This window comes from Amphiura filiformis, chromosome 18, assembly GCF_039555335.1.
Source record: "Amphiura filiformis chromosome 18, Afil_fr2py, whole genome shotgun sequence".
NCBI classification, from domain to species: Eukaryota; Metazoa; Echinodermata; class Ophiuroidea; order Amphilepidida; family Amphiuridae; genus Amphiura; species Amphiura filiformis.
In genome coordinates, this window is record NC_092645.1 from 15,739,736 (window position 1) to 15,748,575 (window position 8,840).

Sequence of the window (8,840 nt, forward strand, 5' to 3'; positions counted from 1 at the left end):
TCTCCTCTGCATTCGATACTATTGACCATAATATCCTTGTCCAGCGAATGCAGCGGGAGTTTGGTATTACAGGGTTTGCTCAAGATTGGCTTGAAAGCTACCTTAAAGATCGTTGTAGCAAAGTATGTGTCCTTGGTGAGTATTCTAATAAATGTCCAATGCAATATGGTGTTCCACAGGGGTCGGTTGCAGGTCCACCGATTTTCACGGCATATGCTCAGCCAGTTTCTGAAATCATCAGGCTCCATCAGGTTGCGTTTCATATCTACGCTGATGATACTCAGCTTTATGTTAGTTTTAATCCCAAGTCACAGGAGGATATGGCGGCTGCACAACTTAGGCTCACTAAATGCATCGCTGAGTTACGATCGTGGATGCTTGAAAACAAGTTAAAGCTGAACGACTCGAAAACCGAGCTTTTCTTGATTTCCTCTCCAAGATGTGCAGCTGCTATATCCCACCTTGACTTGAAAATCGGTGGATCTGTAATCACACCCTCTGGCTCAATTAAAAACTTAGGTGTTATTTTTGATCGTAGTCTTACCATGGATGAGCAAGTCAGCGCCCTGTGTCGTAGCATTAATTTCCACCTGCGTAATCTTACAAGAATACGCCGTTATATTGACCAAACCACTTGCGCACATGCAGTAAGATCTTTGATCCTTTCTCGGCTGGATTATGGCAACTCTCTGTTAGGTGGCCTTTCAAACCGTGGCATGCAACGTCTCCAAAAGCTTCAAAATCGCGCGGCGCGTCTCATTTTCCGAGTTAACAAGCGCACTAGTGCTGCGCCTCTGTTGCGAGAGTTGCATTGGTTGCCTGTCCAGCAGAGAATCGATTTCAAGATCTTGGTGCATGTGTACAATTGTCTTCACGGTTCATCGCCAAACTATTTGCAGGACCTTCTTCACAAGTACAGTTGTAACCGTGGTGGGCTTAGGTCCATGCAAGATGTCACCCGTCTTGCAATCCCCAAAACTAAAAGATCTTATGGGGATAAATCTTTTTCTGTTCAAGGACCTAGGTTATGGAACAATTTGCCTTCCAATTTGCGCGAGGCTCCTAATGTGCAATCCTTTAAGAAACTTTTAAAAACCTATCTGTTTCCAAAATATTAGGTCTTTTTATGTATTTTTCTTAGACCTGTTTACTCCCGATGTGTACACGTTTTACTTTTTAAACATTGCTGTTTGATAATAATATGTATTTTATAATGATATATGTCCCTATTTGGGTTCAAGTGTATTTTTAATTATTTTAATTGTGGTTCAGATTGCTGCGCATATCTGTTTTATTCAAATTTTTGATGTATTTAGGAGTATATTTTACCACGTTGTGATATATTGTTGTTCTATGCCATGCTGTGTATTTTTGATGTATTTTTATTTTCTTTGTACAGCGCATTGGTCTATGGGAAATGCGCTTTATAAGTTCTTTTAAATAATAATAAAATAATAATAATAATAGGAAACATAGAAGAGCGTGGTTAATTGGTGATAACTCTTGATTATGGTGCGTGAGTTCCCGCATTTGATTCCTGACGGTGGAAAAATTGCTGGTGTATTGACTTGGAAAACAAATTCTAGATTTAATTGCCGGAAGATTCAATCTAAACTCCCTCACTCGTCATGGTGCAGAGTTGGGTAAATCAACCATGAGAGAATTTCGTGCTTCGATTGGGGGTTAACCAGTCGGTCCCGTGTACATATACATGCAGCTCGCAGGGTGAATGAAGTTAAAAACAAATCTTTTACTGATCTTGTCTAAAATAATAATTATTTACAAGTATCTATACCCTAAGTGCATCCGATAGCCAAGGTATTGCAGTTTACTGCATGACTCTAGCATGTGTATTTTGTGAGATATTAGGTTCAATAAACTCTTTTAGTGTGAATTGCAGTGATCCAAATGACGGCCGTTACCATGACAACGGGTCATGTGACCCATATATTGGGATGTGTTTCAATTCAAGTTTGGGTCTGCTATATTTTCTGCTATGTTTTTGAAAAAAAAAACCTAATTGCTATGCTAGCGTTTTTCGTATGTGTGGGTGGGGTGTGTGTGTGTGTATTTAGCCTACAGAAAGGCTGTATTAAAGTCCAGCACACAGGGCTTATATATTATTATACAGATGCGGGCAGGCATGTCATACAAACCGCCATTTTTTTTATGTCCATGGTATCTTTATTAGACATTTTCGAATATACCATTTTGTCGTTGTCAAGGGGATGCAATGTTAATAATTGCCAAATATCTTTGACAACCTGAAACAACCAAGTATATGCTATTGCGGCCTAGCATTTTAGTACAATTGGATATGAATAAAATATGAATTAATAACAAAGCGGTACCTACTCCCCATTCCAGAAAAATGCAGCACTAATTTTTTGGAATTAAAAAATATTATCAAGTTCTGCAAAATGAAACATAGCTCAATCCTAATCATTTATAGTCCTAACTGGAGATAAAAGAAAAAGTTCACTATTTTACCAATTTTTTGATAAAAGAGCCAACCACATGCATTTTCGTTCAAAGTCTTGAGTCTTTGCCAAGATTTTGCTCTAATTTTCATTGGGGTGTGTATGTGTGTGTTACTTTGATTAAATGGTTGGTTGTTAGAAGGAGCATGACTTTTTCAAAAATTAGAATGCATAAACTGAAAATAGTCTCAGTACAAGTCTTTGGGCTTGATTGTCACAGCACACGAAAAACACCCTAAAACGCATGTTTTTGGCCCTTTTTTCCAAAAATTGGCCAAATATTTTTTTTTTCTTTTTTTGCTAGTTAGGACTAACTAAAGGATACGGATTTAGCTATGTATCATTTGGCAAAACAGGATAATATTTTTTTTAATCTCAAAACATTAGTGCTGTATTTTTTCAGAATAGGGAGTAGGCTGGCTTAATGCATATGGCATGATATTGTGCTGACAATAATACGCTCAGCTGGTTTCTCGTAAAATGACGAATTTAATAGAAGTCGCTACGTTCTTCATATTGTTACTATTAGCAACATGGTAACGAGAATTTGAAGCAAGAAATCTATCCACGTACTTGGAAGCTAGATTTTAGCCCTACGCTGCTAGAAAAATGTGCTGGTGAAAAACCCAATGCATTTGGTTTGTATTTTCTCCTAGTCTCTTGAGGGGTGTAAAGAGGGCGGGGACGTGGTTTGGATTCTAGAGGGAGGGTGCCTGTAAGAGACACGTCCATCAGAAACGGACTTGGCTCTGATCGCGTGCCAAATAAGTTAGCAGTTCGGTTTTTGCAATATTTTTCACCAGCCTTGAAAAAAATTAGGCAGGGCTGGGAATCGAACCCGGGATCTCCCGGTTCTACCACACAGTGTATTACCACCAAACCAACTATCTATCAGCTGTCGGCTTAAGGATACGTACTCTTGAATTCCATCCAACTTGTTCATGTTTTACACTTTTGCATAATTATGAAGTACATAAATGTATTCAACATATCGGATATTCAATTTGCAAAATTTCATCACTGTTGTAGTTCGGACTTATAAACTTTGTACCTATGGCTTAAGTAGGATTCAGTGATATATTGCAGCTAGTTTAAAATAAAGAAAAATATGGGTCAACAAAGAAAATAGAAGAACTTTAATGAATAAGCTTATGGCCAAGTGTGGAGCACTGAAAATGTACGTTTTCTAGAACTTGTAAATTATATTTCGGAGGTTCATATATCAAAGTTTGATAGCAAGAATGTAATTGTGGGATGTTTGACATATACCTACAATTTGGTAGAGAAATCGGTGTGAAATATATAATCAAGGTTCTTCATTTAAGCTTATAGCCTTTTAAAATGAATATTTGAGACCGAAAAATCATGATTATTGGATATGGCTCATATCACATTATCATTATGAACAAACTCTTACAATATGCCTCAAACAAGATGGTTTCTTTCAGAACGCTGTATTAAAAATGTACCCCCTAACTTTTCATATATATACATGATTATATACATGTACCAGAACTTCCAGAAGGTGTATGGTTGTATGCGGATAGGGATATTGTCATTCGCTCATGACGATGTTTAGCACGTTTTTCACTAAAGAAGGAACCAATTAGCTCTAAAAGCTTTATCTGTAAGGTTACAATTGCACAATTATATTAATTTTATAGCTACATGAGATGAGCCGTAAGATGTGCTCTGAACTGGACTTAATTTCAGATAATATAGGCAAAATTTAGTCAAATTATTTGTACTTGGTTTCCATTGAAGAAAGAAACAAACTCTAGCTTTTATCTGTATAGTGTAACAGTATTAAATTTTACATTTAATTTCGTAGCTAACTGCGTCATAAGATGATCTCTGAACCGGACTTAATTTCTGATAATATAAGGTAAAACATACGTTTCTTTTATTGGCTTTTCACTAAAGGACTTCATTTTAGCAACATTTATAAGTTCCAGGTATTGTGTCGAAATTTCTCAAAATAATTTTAATAGTTCTAGCCTCCTAACCATTGAGTACTGTGTGATATTTATCCTTGCTCCGAAGTTGAAATAAATATGGCAAATGTTATTGAAAAATACAACTTTAAACAGCAACAGTTGATTTCAAGAGATCATAATGATATACTATAATTTAATGATTATCTTATGGTGCCAATTATTTGTTTGGTCACAATTAGTTACTGGGTGCACACTTTGGGGGCAGTGTGAAGAAGGTTTAAATTACTGGGTGTGCAAAATAATTTACTAGGTGTGCATTTGCCCATCCAGTTTACCTGTTATTTGTCACCCTGCTCCCCATTTCTCTTCTTCTTCTTTTATTTTTTCTATACACATCGATCCCTAATGAAATGAGGTTTCAATGAAATGAGGTTTCTAAGGAAGGGATGCTGAAGTGTTGATGAAGTGTTAAGTGCGCTCAGAGTGCGCGAAAAATTGACATTTTGCCTGGCAGTAACCACTGGTAATCGTATGAAAGGCCAAGCATCTCAACTACATATTTTAAGCACGGATATTTAATGGTCACTGCACGAATTTTTAATCACACTGCACGAACGTGCCAGGAGACACGCTAAAATAGCCCCTGTGCCAAACAGTCTTTTATCTGGCTGCTTTATAGGAGAGTAAGAGTGTCCAATCAAGCCTATAACAAGGTCAGTCACTGACCGGCTTGCTGACAGGTAGGGTATTGCATAAAGAGATATCCCATGCAGCTGCCAATCACAGCACAGGTTCGATAACATTTTGGTAAATCATTATAATTGCAAACTAACGTATCCATTGAAGTATATAGTATAGGGGTAGACGCAAGTTTTCATGCGGGGAATATGAAGACCCTCTCGCTAGTCGTGCCCTTTTTTGAGATATTGATACAGCGCCAAAGACTACCGCTTTTCAAAACGCAGCTACAAATCCTGTATCCAGATGTAAATTATGATCTCGTTACAATGAATTCAAAGTAATCACATCGTCGAACGACCCACCTAGAGGAACATAACATCCATCCTGAGCCAATCTGCATTTTGTTGTTTGCAATAGCCGACGATCAGACATAAGTTCTAAAAGGAGCGTATTCACATATCAGCATTAATTTCATGGTAAGCCTAAAACACATTGAAAACGCTCATATGCAGTCCACAAAAAAAAAAAAAAAAAAAGATTTGCCTTTGGCATGTTGCTTTTTTGAAACATCACCAAATATATAAAATTTTGGAAAAACATCCCAAAATATGAAGCTAAATGAAGCTTCCACCTACGTCTATGCATTTCACACTTGGAATAAATACATTCGATGTGAAAATTGGGTCCAGCTTCAAAGACTCCTAATTATTGGGTCTTTAATTCTTTGAGCATATCAAAAATGTCTTTAACTAATAGAAGGGTACTATTTTTTTTTTGTCTTAAACAATATGTTATTTGGCCGTAATTTTGCACGTAAAGTTTGGAAACCAGAGCGCAATTTTGCATCTTATAATGTAATTTCATAATAAACACTATGTTATGGTGGTGTCTTTTTTAAGGTATTAACTACTTGTACTTGCTTTGAAATAAACAAACAAACAGGCAAGCAAAAAAAAAATGTTGCTCCATTACAAAGAAAAGTTTAAATTAGATATTGGATAAACTAAGCTTTCTTTAAAAAAAAACAATATTTCGATCACAACATAACAATTAGATACTTACTGACCTTCCTACGGTTTATTCCATATAAATTGGTTGGCTATGTGACGGAGGTTACGAAATTAGTGTCGATGTTCTACGTGAAGAAGAACAGAAATGAAATTTAACCCAGACTATCCGTTGCTACCAACACACGCATGCGTAAACGTGCCTAAATTAGCTATAATTGTATTACAGCGCTGGTAAAATGTGATCATTAGATCGTAAAAATATTGTAATATAAAAAATATTCTGCAATTACTTTTGTTAATAGTAATGATGATGATAGTAGTCTTGATACATGGTGTTGATGGTGTTGTGTTGCATGATGATGGCGTGATTTTGGTATTAGTTTGGCCTCTCTGCTATAGATAAACGATTCCAACAAAAAACACCCTCCTAAAATTAAGAAACATTTCTTTGTTTGTCAAAAATAATCACATTTTTCAAAAATGATGCTTTCAGAAAACGTTACACCTTTTCAACATCCTATACATGTAATGTACACAGTCGTTCAATGGAAAGAATAGTTTCATATGTTGAAATTTGAATTGTTCCATTTAACTCGGCAAAACCTCGCTTTGGACCCCGCTTAACTTTTGATCCCCAAAATATGAACTTAGACGGTGTTGCTTATAACTTGAGAATCATACATGGCATTGTGGCCTGTACACAATCCGCGATAATGAAAACGCGTAAAAAGGGTATTTTTTGTGGGTAAGCACGATACGCGCGTATTGCGTTTAGGGTGTCAAAAACATGAATTATTGGAAAAAAGGGTAGCAAAATTGCAATTGCTAATACGCGGAAATGAAATTTAGGGTATGAAATTTGATGCAAGGAATAAAATCCCTGTTTAGGGTATTGTTTTAGCTAAGGGTTAAATCCTTGTTTAGGGTGCTTTTCAAAATTTGATTATCGCGGATGGTGTACAGGCCACAATGGAAGTGACCCCCGGGCCCTAATGACTACGTTGTCTACGCATTTTGCTGATCTAGATTAGAAGGTGATATATGACGATGCAAGATAACCCCATTCTTGCTATTATACTATAAATATACTTTACCTTCTCACATAACGGCAGAATATATAGAGAGATCAATTGCGATGCTACAAACGTTGTGCGTGGCACGTACGTTGGCCCGTGCGTTTGTACGACGTTGAAAACGGTGTTAAATATTGCTAGTATCAGTCCAAATTGGATTGTGCTCATTCGCCACGGAGGAGAACAAGGCGGCTGGAACAAAGACTAATAATTGAGTATTTGTGACCCGGCAGCACACATGAGCCGTAAATTCCCTAAATTGTATTCTGAGTTAGGGTGTAAAATGTGTACGAAGGTCGTATTCATCCGGTCAAATTGACCGGGGAGGAATTTACGGCTCATTCGCCGTGGACGGTCACATTTGCACAATTCAATAGACCATGTTTTTGATTTTGACTAGAAACCAAAGTTAACATGCTGTTTAAACTTGGTTGTAATTTTGTGCTCCCCATAGTTGCCCAAAGACATACTTTGGTAGATTTAGGACCACTAAATCCATATATCATGACTTGTTCGTGCTGAAAGTGAGGCGCGTTGCATAAACTTTGACATGTCGTAAAATCAGCATTATGTCCACGTAACACGTGCGTTTTATACGACGTAGGTGTCCAAAATGTGAAATCTCAAAGTCATTTTTATACGGAAAGTATCACACACATTTCAATGGACAATCTCTGCGTAAGAACATCGCGTATAAATGAAGTCAATTTTAATGATAATGATTTGTTACAAACAAAAGGGTTATAATAATATTTAGACTTTCCTTGACTATGTCTTGAACATATTTGAAAATGGCAAAATTCTGTGCATTTTCAACGATGTATCTACGTTAATCTACGTTAATCTTCAAAACTTCAAAACGCGACCTCTCTTCGATACAGGAGAGGTTTTGAATAGATCGACGTCCGACCACGGCGTTTGGATATCGCAATCTATTTAATACGTTGAAAAATACGTTCTAATTTTGTCAAAATATATTGCTTATTTACTCTTAATATCTGCTCGAAAGAAAATCATTCCAATCTAAAGAAGATATTAATAAAATTGATATAAATGATAATTTAGTCAAACACTCTTCACTTTATTTGCGTATTCAATAAAGAAACTTATACGTCTTAATGAAAGGGCAATAATTGCAAATTTGTACATCCATATAAAAAGGATGCACTTGTACTTGTCGGCTGTTACATGTGCCTCTTTTTAAATAAGGGCTGTTATTGAGTAGGTCTATCACACTCGCTTTACGTGGATGTTAATTCAAATCATCTCCAAGTCACATGGCTTAGAAATGTTCTTAAACCATGTGACTTGAGGATGATTTGACGTGACTTCCTCTTAAAAGAGACACATATAGCATCCAACAAGTACATCCTTTTGACATGATATACACATTATGGGATTTTATTTCAATGCGATACAATAGGTCGGTTGCGAAAAGGCGATTTTCACGAAGAAGCACTCGTATGATGGCAAGTATGTCGTTAATTAATTATCTCACTAATTCAGTAATATCTACAGCCAGGATTTGGTCATTTTTAACAGTGTTGTCGACCTACATAATCTGTCAAATTTACAAAAAATATCAGGCATACAGTATTACATACGCCGTTATGTAAAAACAGACGACTATAATATGAATGGTCAAATGAATAGACTACT